The following is a 19,470-nucleotide window of genomic DNA, read 5'->3' as shown; positions in this document are numbered from 1 at the left end:
CTGTTTCCTGTTTAATATGAAAGTACAGAAAACAAATTCATGTTTGTGTATAGAATTTTTATTGGTTATACATCTGTGTTTTGAGAATATTCATCAAGACAGTCAATACTTTTCTATTGATTGGCATCATTTCATGGCAATGTTTCAGTTTCACAGTCGTGTATCCATTAGAGAATGTTTTTTTAAGAGGGAGATCTTCATGATCACAGAAGATACTAGCAATTTTAAAGTATAAAATCACTTATTTAAATAGGAACAAAATCATTTTTTTTTTTTTTTTTTGGTAAACATTAGGGCTGTGAGTGTAAACATCATATTGCTTAAATGTGGATGTCATCAAGGAGTCTTTCTGACAATAAAGATCAAAGTTAATCAGGCTGTTTTCATCATTCATTGATATGAGCAAAAACTCAATCATGCCTCGATGCTGAGTTTTACACTCACAGTTCACCCAACTTTGTGAAGGGTTCATAGTTGTTTATGAACGGCATCCAATAAATATTGCAATACAAATTTTAACTATTTCTGAGTTAGACTTTGTACTTATCTCAGGCAGATTGTTCATATAAATAAGTGATTTTGTAGCTTAAAGTGCAGCATTCCCTAAAGGCTACATAAAAATGAATTTACACAGCAGAGGTCTAGACTGACAAAAATTTAATTAAAAGAGAATATTAACTCCAATCTGACTTATTTGTGAATGCATGACATTGATAGGCTGCAAAACTTGTTAACCAAACTTGTGACCAACTGATGAAAGGTAACAATATGATATCGCTCCAACAGTAGTGGCTCGGGTTTGTTTGTTTGTTTTTGTTTAACGTCCTATTAACAGCCAGGGTCATTTAAGGACGTGCCAGGTTTTGGAGGTGGAGGAAAGCCGGAGTACCCGGAGAAAAACAACCAGCCTATGGTCAGTACCTGGTAACTGCCCCACGTAGGTTTCAAACTCACATCCCAGAGGTGGAGGGCTAGTGTTAAAGTGTCGGGACACCTTAACCACTCGACCACAGCGGCTCTGGGACATTAAATGTACGAAGGATAACCATAACGTAATCAGTTTGTGATAGTGTGACTTTCCAGGAAAGGTAAATATAGTGAGACGGGTAAAATGTAGGTGAAACAGGAATTATTTATGTTCTAAAAAAAAATACGTCAAACAACATTTTATCATAAAAAATATGACCTGCCATGGATGGATGGGCGTATGCATAAGAAAAATAAAAAAAACACTTGCATGTATGAAGTATTTAACATAGGCATTTATTTCATCATCCTTCTTTGTTTCCACCATGATGTTAATTCAACCATATGCTTATAAATTTGTACATAATTATTATCCTTCTACATATAAATATATAGGTAAAACAAGGATTTGTAAAGTCCCTAAAATTGGGTTTAAATGATCTTCACATCAATAAGGAAGATACCAGGAAAACTGATCTGGTTCCTGGAATTCGGATTTACTGCCGCCAGGTAATCATCTTAACAATACACCAGGTGTTTACAGCCTTTACAATAGAAGCTCCTTACCCAAACATGTTTATGATCAACGTCATGTGTGTGACACTGTCACTATATATACCCACATAAGTTTAAAATTGTGTGTGTGACCATGATCAGCCACAAAGTTCTATCATTCCATGTTTATTGTTCTTTTATAATAGTAATTTTTGTGGCAAATAAAACATCTGATTTATAAAAACATATTTATATCTAAAAAGAAAGGAAATATGTATAAAACTTTATTCAACAATCATATTGAAATGAGTTATATTTAATGATCAACGAGCAAAATACACACACAGGTAATATCTTATGATTGTCTTTATTTAGAATCTGGTACTTGTAATCCTGTAAAGTGTCTTTATTTTCTCAGGAAAGACAGAATATATGTACACACAGCAAACAGCATGTTATACACATAATAAATAAAAATTCATGATAAAATGATTTTGTGTTTTTTTTCCTTGCTAGCTGATAGGTATTTGAAACATCAAAGGATGCAAAACAAGATGTTTGTTTGCATGGTCTATCAACAGCCAGGGTCATTTTGAGGCGGGTCAAACACAGCTGTTTTAATAAAACCAGATTTTGGAGATTTTCATTATCTTTCAGACACACTGTATTGTGTATAACCACACCAAATCAAAACATAAGTTCCTGTCATTTTCCTAAATGTGCTTACTTACACATTTATTATGAAGGTAATCGGGTGTTCGTACCCTACTTGCTTGATATGGAATATGTATGTATATGCATTGACAATGAAGTAAAATACAAGAAGATTAAGAAGAAAAAAAAATAAAACAAAAAATAAAACAAACGTACGCTCAGAGCAAATTCTCCTTTCCTCAGGCTTTGAGGTTTTTATACAGATGACATGTGCTAACTTCAGATAGGTTGAAAATAACAAAGCTTTAGAAAATGTATTTGTACTTTTTAGCTATACAAATAACAATCACACATACTAATTATATTAATACTACTAATCAACTTGACTCATCCAAATGAATTTCTGTTCTGTGAAAAGATATTCTAAATTTCTCTGTTCCATTCAAGAAAAATATACACACACCTGTCCTACCCACACATGATGGACAGCTATACCCCACTATTATACACACACCTGTCCTACCCACACATGATGGACAGCTATACCCCACTATTATACACACACCTGTCCTACCCACACATGATGGACAGCTATACCCCACTATTATACACACACCTGTCCTACCCACACACGATGGACAGCTATACCCCACTATTATACACACACCTGAACATGATGGACAGCTATACCCCACTCATATACACACACCTGTCTTACCCACACATGATGGACAGCTATAATCCACTCATATACACACACCTGTCCTACCCACACATGATGGACAGCTATACCCCATTCATATACACACACCTGTCCTACCCACACATGATGGACAGCTATACCCCACTCATATACACACACCTGTCCTACCCACACATGATGGACAGCTATAATCCACTCATATACACACACCTGTCCTACCCACTCATATATACATATCTGTCCTACCCACACATGATGGACAGCTATACCCCACTCATATACACACACCTGTTCTACTCATACAAGATGGTAGAGCTATATATACCCCACTCATATGATGAGAGCTATAATACCCAGCCAAAAAACTGTTTTTTCCTGGAACACCTCATTCTATAAATACCAACAGCTGCAGGGTTAGGTCTGTGCTCATCGCTCCATACAACAGGCGATCACCGTTCTACCCATACAATTATTAATTTATTAGTATTGATATATCTATTCCATATAAACATCTCACATTTACTTGGAAATGGATTAAAGGACTAGGTTCTTATAACAAACACCGGCTGTATTTAAAGTAACCAGAGTAAAAACACTACAGAACTTCAGCCACTTAAATGCTTGAGTTTCTAGGCTGACAGAATTGCTGAACCCTGTCATTGCTATCCTGGTTTATTTTAGTTAAGCTAACTTCATGTCTCCGAAGACTGGTGTAGCGGCTGACCTCAATTTTTCTACAAAATCTAGCATCCTTTCCGAGAAATACAAGCATATATCAATAAAAAATCCAGCAATATTCAGTGCTAGTATGACTAAGCTTGGAGAAAATATAAATACTTTCATAGTTGGGCCAGCTGGAAACATATGAAATATGATATTAATGAATAAAGACACGATTTAAAAGCAACAGAGCTGTACGTGGGATAGGTAAACCAGTAATTACAAGTCAGAGAGACAAGGGCAGTCATAGGTAATCACAGCCATGTATAATCACAGGGCATCATGCTAGTTGTATATACAATAAGACAACTGAAGCATGAAGAGATGAATGTAGACAGATGTAAGTTAATCAGTATCCCCCTTATCACCTCCAGTACCATACATTAAATATGACAGGACATGTCAACATATGGAAAATTAGCATACTGAAATCTGATCACTAAACCACTTTCATTGAAAATTATCACAGTGAATCAGGGCTGAAGTTTATTGGTACCTGTAATGGGCCCCATTCTCAAATGAAATTATTTCATATTTAAGCCTTTTCAAAATTCAAGTTTTCTACTGAAAATTTCTTTTCCAATCACGATTTTCTTTTCAAATGAGGCCAAAAGGCCCCACTCCATTCAGTTATGATTAAATCAAAAGTATATCAAAGAGTATTTTGAAAAAAGTATCAACTGCAGGGGCTCACTTGAGATTATATATATAGAAGGCTCAAATGTCAACAATTAGCAATTCTGGTTTTTCCATGTCTCTACTAAAATTGGATCATTGCCTGAATACTTCAGGTATTTCATTTTAGACTTTAAATGAACAAGTTTGTTGCCTTCAATACTTGATAATGATCTTTGGAATTTGCACAAACCAAGTATTTTTTTTGTAGTCTGGGTTTATTTTTTCTGCCAAAATCAGAAAACATGGTCTTGGTCACACAGAATTTTTTAAAACAGCATTAACAAGCTAAAAGCTACCTGTAATTCCTTAGTTTGAAGTACATGTTTTTATTCTGATGCAATTGTACTGTTGATATTTACAGGTAGGCTTTTTAATTCTAAAACCATTTTGATTTTTGGTGCTTTTATAGCAGATTAAACAAATCCCCACACATTAGGTTGTTGAAATACAAAATTGTAAGAGAGAGTACCAGTATATAAAGTGAAGTGATATACTGAGCAAGGACATGAAAAATTATCTATAGTAACTCGGTGACCTCAATTTTGACCCAGGGTGGTTGAAATGTGAACCTGTACAAAAAGGATGGTTGTAAGTTTCAGGACAATCTGATCATTAACAAACTCTTTAGAGTGAGTAAGTTGAAAATCTATTTATAGCAACAGTGACCTCAATCTTGACCCCAGGTGGTTGAAATGTGAACTTGTAAAAGAGAAAATAGCTATACATATGTGTATAAACTTTTAAAGCAATCAGATCAATAATGAAGTTTGAAGAGTGAGGATGTCGAAAATCTACTTACAGTTACCATGATCTCAGTTTTTACCGTAGGTGGTTGAAACGCTAACTCAAACAAGAGATGATGGTGAGTTAATATGTGATTATAAATATTTATGTACAAGCCTATCCCTAGATCCAATTGCCGACTCATTTGGATCATTACAACAACTATCTACATAGTTTGAAATAATGAAAAATTACATTAAAACTCTTATAGCTTAAAATATGGGTTTATCCAATTGAGAAAATAGATATCGACCTCAAACTTCAGCCATAATTAATACAACATATCAAAAAGAAAAAGTGTGTATTTTTTTTCTACAATAGGATGTTTTGTATGATGCAGGATGTATTATGCATGCTTTTTTTTATATTGCTGGATTATTTTGTATATGAAAGTAAGGAAAGCATGAAAGCTTGAAAAATGAGAGAAAGTATTTGGTATGGTTAAGCAATACAACATATTTCAGCAGAAATCCTCTTCACTATAGTGGTACCTCAAACACAATGTCGTATATACTAATGCCATATGTTCCTCCCTACATAACTGCTGTTATGACCTGTCCTTAAGTAGTATATTCAGCCACTTTTGTTTGAGTATTATTTCATGAAATATGGACTGAGGATGTTATCTGATTCTGCTTTCTGATGAGCCATAACAATACAGTACTTATCCTCAAACAAGCCCCTTCCCCTAGTGCTAAAGTTTACCACTGATTAATAAAGCTTTGGGGAGGGCTTATTTGTGGTCAGGCTAGGGCCCCCACGGCATATTTATACATAAACACAGTATTATCAATACCTACATTATTATTTACAAGTTCGTATATATGTTATATTTAAAATCAGAGAGCTGGCCATGTTACATCTTTATTATGGCGAGGCCCCATGTTTTGCATGGTCCACAGATATGACCATTTCCATGAACCTTTCAACTCTTGAACTAAGAGCAGTGAACCAATTTGTGTTGTTGTCTTTAATACAGGGACATCTTAGAGTAAAGAAATTTAGCCGTCAACTACACCTCACATTCCAGAATTACCTATGAGACTACCACTGAAGTAAACCTAGGGATGAAAACTTGTCCAATAGCTAGGAGGAAGTGTTGACAGGTATCTGTCAATGTTACTGTCCCTACATACAGCAGACAGGCAGATGATGGACACCTCTGTATACACACACCATAATACTATACACATGTATGTTATTGTTCAGCAGTCTGTAATGTCACACTCATCCCAACATTTGAAGAGCCAATCATCACTGTACCATATTGTACCTGTCCAATCATCACTGTACCATATTGTACCTGTCCAATCATCACTGTACCATATTGTACCTGTCCGAGTCCTCACCTCCTATCTCTGTACTCCGAAGGTCATCACATTCTATTCTACTAAGAATCTCAAGGTTACATATTTTACAACAGCACAATGCATCATTCAGAAGTCGGGCAACCTTGAGTTTGTACACAGCTTGTGTTGAGTAATTCAGTTGAAAAATAATATTTGCATGGCAACATAAGTTTTAAGTATTTTATTTGAATGTCCTTGACCCTGATGGGAAGTTTTTGTCACCATACTTTCTTTTACTCATAGCTAAGAGTAGGAATCAATTGCAACAGGCTCGGGGATTGTTAAATTTTATTTTATTTGGAGACATCTATTAATATCACGCGAACAGTTGGATCTTCAGGACCATACTGGATGGTATCCAGGCTAGGGATTTGATTAACCAACCAAACTTAAAGCAAAGTAACGGTATTGGCTCTACTCCTGGATCAATGTTCCACTCATCACAGATGTTTTAAAAGTGAACCAGACAAAGCATGATACACTAATCAGGCAGAAATTTCCCCTCAAATAAACAACAATACTCAATACACTAATACTAGCCATTAGCCTCACCTTTACTGAAAACTTCAGTAAATGGGCTGTTTTTCACTTCAGACAGTAACACATGTTGTCAAATCTGTATTTCCTCTGATGATTCGAGGAACAGGGAACATCATTGTGACCGCAGGTATGACCAAGTTTATCACCTGTCTGATATGATAAAGAACTTCTAGGAATCTTTCTTCATCGTATCAGCTTTATTTACACCAGCTCAAATAAGGTGGTAAGCACTACCGGCTATGTATATTCCAGCTAATCTAACGGTGTGGTGTGATGTCATGCATGACCAGGTTTTATATCAAATATTGCATGGTTATCAGCCTTCAGGACCAGCATTACGACCAAACCAACTTAAACCGGTCACATCAATGTAGCAGGACCACTATATAGGACAAACTTAAACCTGGAGTCACATGTCAGATGCTACAGAGAAAGAATAATTATAATTGATTGAAAACAATAGGCTGCTGTATATTTTTATACAATTCCAAAAGTTACATAGTTTATCCTATTACAACTTTAAAGAAGTTTGAGTTTTTCTTTTCTTTCTATTTTTTATTTACTTGAAATGAATTAATAATTACCAGTAATAGCATCCCGGAAAAGCTTCAATTAATCCCCACTTCTATATTTGGTATGTAACTTTTGGCCTTACAGACCAACTCATTTTTAGGACATTGTTATTATATTTTTTTCACTTTGGTGTTAATTAAATATATTTTTCTAAACCATGAGTGCCACTATTTGTGACAAGGAGTATATACACTGTTGGCGACGTAACAACCACTCAGACGACTGGGTAAAAACTGACTTTCATCATAAGCCTTTATTAGATACCACACCTAACATGAAGAGCTGCAGAACTATTACTGTATTTCACCGACTATAAAACCATGCCTGGCAATAAACCCAGAACTATTACTGTATTTCACCGACTATAAAACCATGGCTGGCAATAAACCCAGAACTATTACTGTATTTCACCGACTATACAATCATGGCTGGCAATAAACCCAGAACTATTACTGTATTTCACCGACTATAAAACCATGGCTGGCACTAAACCCAGAACTATTACTGTATTTCACCGACTATAAAACCATGGCTGGCACTAAACCCAGAACTATTACTGTATTTCACCGACTATAAAACCATGGCTGGCACTAAACCCAGAACTATTACTGTATTTCACCGACTATAAAACCATGGCTGGCACTAAACCCAGAACTATTACTGTATTTCACCGACTATAAAACCATGGCTGGCAATAAACCAAGAACTATTACAGTATTTCACCGACTATAAAACCGTGGCTGGCAATAAACCCAGAACTATTACTGTGTTTCACCGACTATAAAACCATGCCTGGCAATAAACCCAGAACTATTACAGTATTTCACCGACTATAAAACTGTGGCTGGCAATAAACCCAGAACTATTACTGTATTTCACCGACTATAAAACCGTGGCTGGCAATAAACCCAGAACTATTACAGTATTTCACCGACTATAAAACCATGCCTGGCAATAAACCCAGAACTATTACTGTGTTTCACCGACTATAAAACCATGGCTGGCACTAAACCCAGAACTATTACTGTATTTCACCGACTATACAACCATGGCTGGCAATAAACCCAGAACTATTACTGTATTTCACCGACTATACAACCATGCCTGGCAATAAACCCAGAACTATTACTGTATTTCACCGACTATACAACCATGGCTGGCACTAAACCCAGAACTATTACTGTATTTCACCGACTATACAATCATGGCTGGCAATAAATGCATCAATATCTATAGAAGTTTAATTAGTTTGAAATGTTCAAAAAAAGCTAGGTCATTGTCCTGAAAAAGCCCATCCTCTAGTTTTGTGTTGTAGTTGATGTGTTTGCCCGGTGGGTGAACTGACCACAGGATTAACCGCTACTGGTACAATATACATAAGTTGTACATAGGATAAGACTTATCATCTGAACACATTACCCCTTTATTCTAAGAATAGATGCAATATACTTATATAGTCTCAGTTTCCAGTTACACAAGAAACAGTAAGCCAGCCGGTGAGCCGATTAAATTTATCGCTAAGATTTAATGTATTTTACTGCTGTTTATAATACAGCGGTCCCCTCTAACACTGCCACCTTTTGTCCCATGCCCATTTTGACATGGTATAATGGGGGTGGGGATATAACATGGGTCCAGCATGACAGTTATACAGTTGTGCAGTATGCCTACAATGAGCATGTACATCTGAAACTAATGCTGCATTTAAAATACATGTACATAATGTATAAGAATGTCATTTTGAAATTGTACATCACGTACATATAAACCAAATTAGAAGGGTGGACTTACAAGCTTTCCAAAAACTTAACACAAAATCTAAAAAGTGGGTTTTGGTGGCAAAATAGTTAAGGCCACAAAATGATAAAATGCGAAAAAAATCACAATTTTTTTCTGCATGATTTTGCCATAACATTACTAACAGATTGCATAAACTAAATTAGAAGACTTACAAGCTTTCAAAAACTTACCCCAAAAACCTGTAAAGAGGGGGGGGGGGGGGGGGGGGGCGCTCGTGAATATTTCATATTATCGACTGCATGTTCTCAGATGTGCCGATTGGCGGTATACTGAGGGACGACTGTATATATAAATACATAATTGGTCATGTAGTAATAATGACAGTACAGACAATTAAATTGTCTAATTTTCAAGGCAATCCACCCCTTTATTAAGACACAAGTAAATTTACAAACGATCGCATACAGACATAGAACATGAAACAGCTAAGTCAGTTGTTTACTAGATGTGCTTATGATCTCTTTCGTAGATAAATTGTTTAAGATAAAATGTGTGGTATTTTCAAGGTTATACTTTTTTTTTTGAACAGGGATTGTTTATTACAAAATAACATACTGCATTAGGATAAATCGTTTAAAGATCAATTACCGTAGGCGGTATTTTCAAGCTTTTACTGGGTTTTTTTTTAACAGCAATTGTTTATCGCAAAATAACATACTGCATTAATCATACTTTTTGTAATTATGTAACAAATTCAATAGGTAACTCCCTTTTATGTCCTGGAGCCCATCCTAACATACAAGTTTAGTCAACTCAACCATTGATTACAGTAATCACAAGTGAAACATCCTGTTGATGTAGCAAAAGGAAGCTTACTGTATAGGAAGTTCAAGGGTTTAAACAGAGAATTTTACGTGTTTTAAATTTAAAACAATGGAAACAAGAGCCCTTCGTGCACTTATAACTCACCTAAATGTCACTTATCTTTGATTTATATTTTGAATGATTATAAAACCCAGGAAAACTCTTGAGAACAATTGAAAATTGTTTTTTAATCACAAGGTGTGTCTTCCTGTAATATCATAGATAACATCAGGTAAGATTTGCTATGTTCTAGATATATAGTAACAGCATATATGATATATATATATGTATATAAATCTTTTGTACTCCCTTAAATATACTTTACTTAATGGGGCCTGTCGTGTTAACTTGTGGGAGGTGGAGATACCACAGGGATTTAGCACAAATCCACAACCTGTCAGTATTGTACAGGTGTATTTATGATGATTAATCCAGGTGGTTTACCGAAGCATCGCCAGTAAGTGTGTTTATGCGAGGCTTCATCTGAACAGTTTTTTTTGACAATTTTCACCCCTGAAGTACTAAAAATGGGGCTCGCTTTTATATTGTGATGTAATAAATTAGCCACTTACTGGTGACGCTTGGGTATGTTGTGATTGAAACCACTGGGAATATTTTTTATATTTGGTTTTGTAGCCCTGCATATCTTTCTGTATCCATATCCGACGTGCAACACCCCACTGATTCCCAAATACACTATGATCTGATGTTGGCTCTACCTCCTTATGTAATCTGTATCTATGATAATATTACAGACCTACCTCCTTATGTAATCCTGTATCTATGATAATATTACAGACCTACCTCCTTATGTAATCCTGTATCTATGATAATATTACAGACCTACCTCCTTATGTAATCCTGTATCTATGATAATATTACAGACCTACATCCTTATGTAATCCTGTATCTATGATAATATTACAGACCTACCTCCTTATGTAATCCTGTATCTATGATAATATTACAGACCTACATCCTTATGTAATCCTGTATCTATAATTACAGACCTACCTCCTTATGTAATCCTGTATCTATGATAATATTACAGACCTACCTCCTTATGTAATCCTGTATCTAAAATATTACAGACCTACCTCCTTATGTAATCCTGTATCTATAATATTACAGACCTACCTCCTTATGTAATCCTGTATCTATGATAATATTACAGACCTACCTCCTTATGTAATCCTGTATCTATAATATTACAGACCTACCTCCTTATGTAATCCTGTATCTATAATATTACAGACCTACCTCCTTATGTGATCCTGTATCTATGATGATATTACAGACCTACCTCCTTATGTAATCCTGTATCTATAATATTACAGACCTACCTCCTTATGTAATCCTGTATCTATAATATTATAGACCTACCTCCTTATGTAATCCTGTATCTATAATATTACAGACCTAAAACAGCAACCTTAAACCAAAATAAAAAGAATTGTTTTCAGCTTTAAGAGGTGTGGTTCATAAGACCCTTGGTCTACCTAAACGCGCTCACAATCAGAAACATTAAAGACTTTTGATATCTCACTGATCTATGTATGCATCAAATTTCCTTAATCACAAAAATAATCTTGGACCTGTTTCATGAATTACTATTTAATGGCTGTCAAAAAATAGTTTTCCCTGATTTCAAATGCACGAGTGACGATCTTGTATCCAGATTTTGACCTTCGCTTTCACCATCTAACACGTTTCTTGAATAAGCGGTACAGGCAGTGCCTGTACCCAAAATGTACATAAATGAAATTGGATCTATTGTGTAGAAGAAAGTTACTGCATTCCAGCTTGAACAAAGAAATACTATATCATCATCATCATAATATAGGGTGGAGGTTTGTCTCTCACACAGGGTTTTCCCGGACGCAAAAAAAATCATAAAGGACTCACAAAACAAATGTATTTGCGTCCGTGGGACGCAATAATAAATAGACAAACGTCTAATTAAACTACATAACCATATCGCTAAAAAAATAACTTTTTGTCGGTATTGTGCCGTGTTCATTTCTCGCTGGCATCAATCGATAATTTTACAAATCTAGGCCTGGTAATTGCTATAAATAGGTCATTTATGATCAGGGTAAATCCGAGTCTTCCGCAAGTTTGAAATGGTAAAAGTCTTAAGTTCGGCTAATTGAAGTGTCTAAACAACTATCATGTAGACAAAGTTTGTAACCATGCAGCGAACTATCGGAAGTTTCTTTGTTGGCTGTAACGTTAACTGTTTTTACAATATTTATTATTCAGTACACATGACAATTTCTGCTGGGACTCCCAGTTTTAAAATTGAGGAGTCCCTGGGACTCCCTAAAACAAAATGACAGGGAAAACCCTGCTCACATGATAACTGGTTTCAACACGAGACACAGACCTGTAATGTTTCTTTTGGAAATTGCTTTTACTGGAGTTACGAAGATTTATTACTTTCATTAACGAGCCACATCTTTGAGAAGTAGCTGTACCGAAATGTGTTTTATAGCATATTAATAACTAGAGTATAATATAAGTTGTTTCATAGCTATTGTTGTGTCCGACAGACTAACATAGAACAGGCAGTAGAAAGCTTATACTACATTAGCATCACATGTACTAGACATCAGTAACAGGCTATTTTTAGACAATAAAACACAACTAACTGAAATATATACAATGCTCAGGGGTTCTTGAATGTACTGTTAAGACCTCTTTGGCAATTCTCAATTACCTATGCAACTTCATAAAGAGAAGTATTTGACCTTTCAAATGAGTGTTGAAATGGTAAAATTTTTCCAGGTAAGATGTTTACACATAATCAAGGCCACGCATAGGATCTGTGCATGAGGGATTGAATTACAGGAGAAAACAAGCATTATATAAATATAAAATGGCAGGAAATAAGAAGATTTTTTTGTTTTTTAATTGCAATCCTGCATGTTCTACTGATGATTATACTATGACATTGTAAGAAATTTTCTTTACTTTTAAAAGGCTGTGGTTGCGTTAAAGTTGTGATGCACGGTATAGAATTTTTTTTTAAACCTCACATGAATTGGCATCCCATATTTAAGTTTAGTTCTTAGATCAGTTCATCTGTGATGTCCAGTCATATTTCTTGATAAACCACATCGTGATTCCCTATGTAGAAGATTCCTGTGAATTACTCTGAATTACTCTTCCGGTATATTTTACTTCCCAAGTTTTTAAATTGTACTCAATTTTCTGGGTTTTTTTCTTTCCATGTATTAACTGATCATGATTAGATATTTGACAACTTTCCTTAGAAGAAACTCGCCTGGGAAATTTAATTTGTTTCCGATGAATGGGCCTACCTTATCTGTTCCGGTGACTTGTTGAATCCCATGTTCATGTTATATACTTTGTACAAGTATTTCACTATCGACTAATTTAAAACATGCAAATGCTTTATTGCTATCGGAATCTCTGTTGCAGAAACAAGCTAATGTTAGGTTTCCCCTCATAATCACTTCAACCAGCTCATCCAGGGTCTCGGCCATTTTTGTGTGGCCTAATTTTGGAAATGACGAACCAATCAGAAATATTCTACTTTCATTTTAAGTATCAAATGAGAACTCCTCGTCAAATTTGACGAGTACATTGTATATAATAGCCTCAGCATCATAGTACGGAAACACTCTGTATCAGGCATGATTTTCAGTCCAACTGAAAATAGCTGAACATTTTTGGGATCCAGGGGACGATAGCCCCCAGTCAGGATCCAGGGGCAAAGCCCCCACAAGCCAATGGCTTTTCACTAACCTAAATGCCATTTTCACCTTATGCAGTTCTTTGATTAATAATATGTTTTGATAAGGGTATGCTATCAACAACTTTTTCTAGCTAATTCCATCGCCAGGGGTTCTTAATCTCATTGTCTGGGTTCTTATTCGCGATCCTTTCAATTATATTTTGCCTTGGGTGTTTCATAGAAGGTTTCACATTATCGGCCATTTTCCCACAAGAACACATGGCAAGCGTTGAAATCACCTCTTCCCACAAGAACACATGGCAAGCGTTGAAATCACCTCTGCGTTTGAATTTTTTTGAATTCGTTTTTAGGAATTTGCTTAAAAGAAAACAAATGGAACAAAATAGACATCAAAATTAGAAAAAAACATCGGATTTTTTTTTAATCAGAAGTATGTACGACCTTTCAATAGCGGATTTCTTAATGTTATTTTTGCTAACCGGTTAATCAGAAAAAATTATTTTTCATTTGAGTTATCTCCCTTTCAATATTATTCATCTTGTTGATGAAGCAGGTATAGGTAAACGAGTCTGGCCGAAAATAAAGTTGCTATGAAAACTTGATGATAGTCCTATAATCATTCCCGAGCCCCGTGTTTGTGTTCATTTTGTGGTCAGTCTTGGACATAGTAAATCTAACTTAATTACATACAACCGCGACTATGCCACTTGCAGCTAATTCAAAGGCTTGGAAATATTTTTAACAACAGAACGATGGATCATGCAAGTGTCAATTATATAACAGTGTTTTAGTTTATACTGGTTAGTAGTTTTGACCCAGTCTGACAACTCTATTAATAACATACCAATTTTTATTCCTATATCATTTTACTAGAAGCCTTAAAGTAAAGATTTCTTACTATCAGTCCTATAGAAACAGGACCCTCTGTTTCATGGGTGGCATATGCATGCTCTTCATTCATGCAGATTTCATTCCCTTAAAGTTCCAACATTTTGACTACTCTTCATTTGACAAATATGTACAATATAGTATTTTAAAATGAACCTTCACATACTATTGATTGAGGAATGTTTACATTAGTTTAATATTGCCCTCTACAATAGGGTTATTTGTACAGTTTTCTTCTCACATACCACTTGAAATGTGAAGGACAAAAAGAACAAAATATTCTACTTAAATAGGGGTTGCTCAAGATAAAGTATATTTATATTACTATTTTTAGAAGCTGCTGTGATAAAAAATGGCCTATTCTCAGAAGAGGGTCAAATAAACCAATTACCTACACCACACAGCTAATGGAGGCTGTTAAAAGGTTAACAAGTCTACTCCATATATTTTTTAAAGAGTTTATCACACAACCTTTAAGTACTGCTGAAAAACACAATCAAATTAAGGCTGTTGATGGAGGTTATTATTAGTGGTGTGCCGATTAATCAAATTTGTCAATTATTGATAATTTTTATGTTTTCAATCAATTGATCGATTACAATTGGGTGTGATCCACTTCAAACAGAAAACAATGTTCTGACCTGATCCACTTCAAACAGAAGACAATGTTCTGACCTAAGATGCTGTTTTGTCAGCGGAAACCTTATCACTTTCCAATTGCGCCCTGTTACCCATCACTTTTTCCAATGACCATCTAATAGAATTTCATATTTCCTAATATTTTCTGAGAGTGTCCTTTGGTTCTGCTCCATTTCATTTTGTTTTGTATACAAAACAAGAGATCCCAGAGGGATCTTGGCGCCCACCATTGAATGATCTTTATAGGTTCCATGTCAGATTGATCTTTTCTCTACTTTTCCCTTCCTCTAAGTCTTACTAATCTGTGTAAATTCAGAAACAGCCCTCTAGTACTTTTCAAACAAAGGGAACCTATATATAAAATTTAAGATTTAGCGATAATGGCTGTCTGTCGGCCATGTTGTTTTTGGATTGGTCCCAAAATGCAACACCAGGGACCATGAAATTTGAGAAAGATCCCTTCAGTACCTTCTGACAAATAGCGATAACAAACTTCAATTGTCAATATCCAAGATGGCTGCCTGTCGGCCATGTTGTTTTCCGATTGGTGTCAAAATGCAATATGCATAACTAGGCACCAAGGGCAACCTACATATGAAATTGGAGAAAGATCCCTTCAGTACTTTCTGAGAAATAGCGATAACAAACTTCAGTTGTCAAAATCCAAGATGGCTGCCTGTCGGCCATGTTGTTTTTCGATTGGTCTCAAAATGCAATATGCATAACTAGGCACCAAGGGGAGCCTACATATGAAATTTCAGAAAGATCCCTTCATTAGTTTTTGAGAAATAGCGATAACAAACTTCAATTGTCAAAATCCAAGATGGCTGCCTGTCGGCCATGTTGTTTTCCGATTGGTCTCAAAATGCAATATGCATAACTAGGCACCAAGGGGAACCTATGTATGAAATTGGAGAAAGATCCCTTCAGGACTTTCTGAGAAATAGCGATAGCAAACTTCAATTGTCAAAATCCAAGATGGCTGCCTGTCGGCCATGTTGTTTTCCGATTTGTCTCAAAATGCAATATGCATAATTAGGCACCAAGGGGAACCTACATATGAAATTGGAGAAAGATCCCGTCAGTACTTTCTGAGAAATAGCGATAACTTCAATTGTCAAAATCCAAGATGGCTGCCTGTCGGCCATGTTGTTTTCCGATTGGTCTCAAAATGCAATATGCATAACTAGGCACCAAGAGGAACCTACATATGAAATTTGAGAAAGATCCCTTCAGTACTTTCTGAGAAATAGCGATAACAAACTTCAATTGTCAAAATCCAAGATGGCTGCCTGTCGGCCATGTTGTTTTCCGATTGGTTTCAAAATGCAATATGCATAACTAGGCACTAGGAGGAACCTACATATGAAATTTAAGAAAGATCCCTTCAGTGCTTTCTGAGAAATAGCAATAACAAACTTCAATTGTCAAAATCCAAGATGGCTGCCTGTCGGCCATGCTGTTTTCCGATTGGTCTCAAAATGCAATATGCATAACTAGGCACCAAGGGCAACCTATGTATGAAATTGGAGAAAGATCCCTTCAGTACTTTCTGAGAAATAGCGATAACAAACTTCAATTGTCAAAATCCAAGATGGCTGCCTGTCGGCCATGTTGTTTTCCAATAGGTCTCAAAATGCAATATGCATAACTAGGCACCAAGGGGAACCTATATATGAAATTTGAGAAAGATCCCTTCTGTACTTTCTGAGAAATAGTGATAACAAGAATTGTTTACGGACGGACGGACGGCCGGAGGGACGGACGGACGGACGGACGGACAGACGGACCACGGACCACGGACGCAGGGCGATTTGAATAGCCCACCATCTGATGATGGTGGGCTAAAAAGTATATTGATTATATCTCCCCTCATTCTTCAGCAATTCATGGTTTAAGTTTCAAATGTTTTAACATCTGCTATTTTGTCAAACTTTTCAGAGTAAATCTTTCTTTTTCCCTGGTTTCATTGATTTTGAGTGAGAAATACAGATCTGCTAATATGTTAATGTTCTCTTAAACATTTTTTATCATGTGATAAATAGTACCGCCTACCCATGCCATCAAATTTAAAATTCAGCAAACAGATTTTTGAACTACACACCACATATATTTCCAAATTTGAATTATTGCTCCTTACTCCCACCAATAGATTACGTAATATCCACCCTTACACATATAGCAACATCAATATAACCGAACCCGAGATAAAACCACAAGCACCATCCTAATATATCAACACTCCGATGAATAAGTGCGCACTTTTATTTTTACAATATGTTGCAAAAAAAAAATGGGGATTGGCATTGAAATTGTGTGATAAAGTCTTGTCAGGTATTTCCAGATAACACCTACCAGAAAATGACAAAAAACTGATTGATCATACTCATTTCAAATCATGTGTAGGCTCAGATCACCTGATATAATTACATGGCAGCAGATACTGGTTAGGTGTATGAATATTAATGAGCAACATAAACACGGAAATGCACAACTGGAAAAAACTTGTATCATATTTATCCACAATTAACTTCCTGCTCACAAATAAGCTCCCTTCTTCATTTTTACAGAATCATCAATTCCAAAATAGTGAGACACAAGAGGCCCAATGGGCATGTATTTGCTTACCTACTTCTAATGCAACTTTGTAGTTGATTTATAGGTCATTCATACAGACGCTTACCTGATAGCCACTTGATTGAAATATAAGAGTTGGCTAGGTTTATTCATTCAAATAAATCTTGTAGCCGTTTTCCAGCATATTACATGAAACTTGGTAGCCCTTCACCCCAGCATGCTTCTGATCAAATACCAGGTCTATGAATCTCTTTAGCTATTGACAAGTTGTTTGAAGATTTTTAGCATATATAGCCCCTATGACCTTGAAAGTAGGTCAAGGTCATTCATTCACACACTTTTTAGTCCTTCACCCCAGCATGTTACAGGCCCAATATCAGGTCTCTGGGCCTCTTAGTTATTGAAAAGAAATAGCTTGAATGGAAATGTTGACTCCGGATGGACAAAGCATCATAGCAGAAGTGGTTCACAAAAATAATTCTACACATGGTAGCTGGATGTAATTTGTGTTAAAGAAGACAAGGCTGCTGCTTAGTCCCACAATTTTACAAAAATATCTTATTCTAATATTACAAATGCCTATGCATAGTTTAAGGGTTGAATTTCAATATCCATGGCAATATTTATGATGACAGATTTGCATCAAACTGTTTTAGGTTTAATAATGTTGAATCCCCATGTCTTGTAGCTCATGGCTCTATGCCAAGTAGCTTCTAGCCGCATGCCATGTAGCTCATGCCAAGAAGCTTCTGACCCTATGCCATATAGCTTCTAGCCGCATGCCATATAACTTCTGGCTCTATGTCATGTAGCTTCTAGCCCCATGCCATATGCTTCTAGCCCCATGCCATATAGCTTCTAGCCCCATGCCATATAGCTTCTAGCCCCATGCCATATAGCTTCTAGCCCCATGCCATATAGCTTCTAGCCCCATGCTATATAGCTTCTAGCCGCATGCCATATAGCTTCTAGCCCCATGCTATATAGCTTCTAGCCGCATGCCATATAACTTCTAGCCGCATGCCATATAACTTCTAGCCCCATGCCATATAACTTATGGCTCATGGCTCTATGCCAAGTAGCTTCTAGCCGCATGCCATGTAGCTCATGCCAAGTAGCTTCTGGCCCCATGCCAAGAAGCTTCTGACCCTATGCCATATAGCTTCTAGCCCCATGCCATATAACTTCTAGCCCCATGCTATATAGCTTCTAGCCGCATGCCATATAGCTTCTAGCCGCATGCCATATAACTTCTAGCCCCATGCCATATAGCTTCTAGCCGCATGCCATATAGCTTCTAGTCGCATGCCATATAGCTTCTAGCCCCATGCCATATAGCTTCTAGTCCCATGCCATATAGCTTCTAGCCGCATGCCATATAGCTTCTAGCCCCATGCCATATAGCTTCTAGCCCCATGCCATATAGCTTCTAGCCGCATGCCATATAGCTTCTAGCCGCATGCCATATAACTTCTAGCCCCATGCCATATAGCTTCTAGCCCCATGCCATATAGCTTCTAGCCCCATGCCATATAGCTTCTAGCCCCATGCCATATAACTTATGGCTCTAGATCTATGTC

The 19,470-nt window shown here is 36.3% G+C and overlaps 1 protein-coding gene across 2 annotated transcripts in view; it reads right to left on the bottom strand.

Moving 5' to 3' along the window:
* LOC117335282 (protein CLEC16A-like) overlaps positions 1-19,470 on the bottom strand; it is a 58,074-nt gene that overhangs the window by 16,966 nt on the left and 21,638 nt on the right. The gene's annotated exons all lie outside the window — the stretch shown is intronic.

This window comes from Pecten maximus, chromosome 1 (assembly GCF_902652985.1).
Source record: "Pecten maximus chromosome 1, xPecMax1.1, whole genome shotgun sequence".
NCBI classification, from domain to species: domain Eukaryota; kingdom Metazoa; phylum Mollusca; class Bivalvia; order Pectinida; family Pectinidae; genus Pecten; species Pecten maximus.
This window is presented reverse-complemented; position numbering and strand designations above follow the sequence as displayed.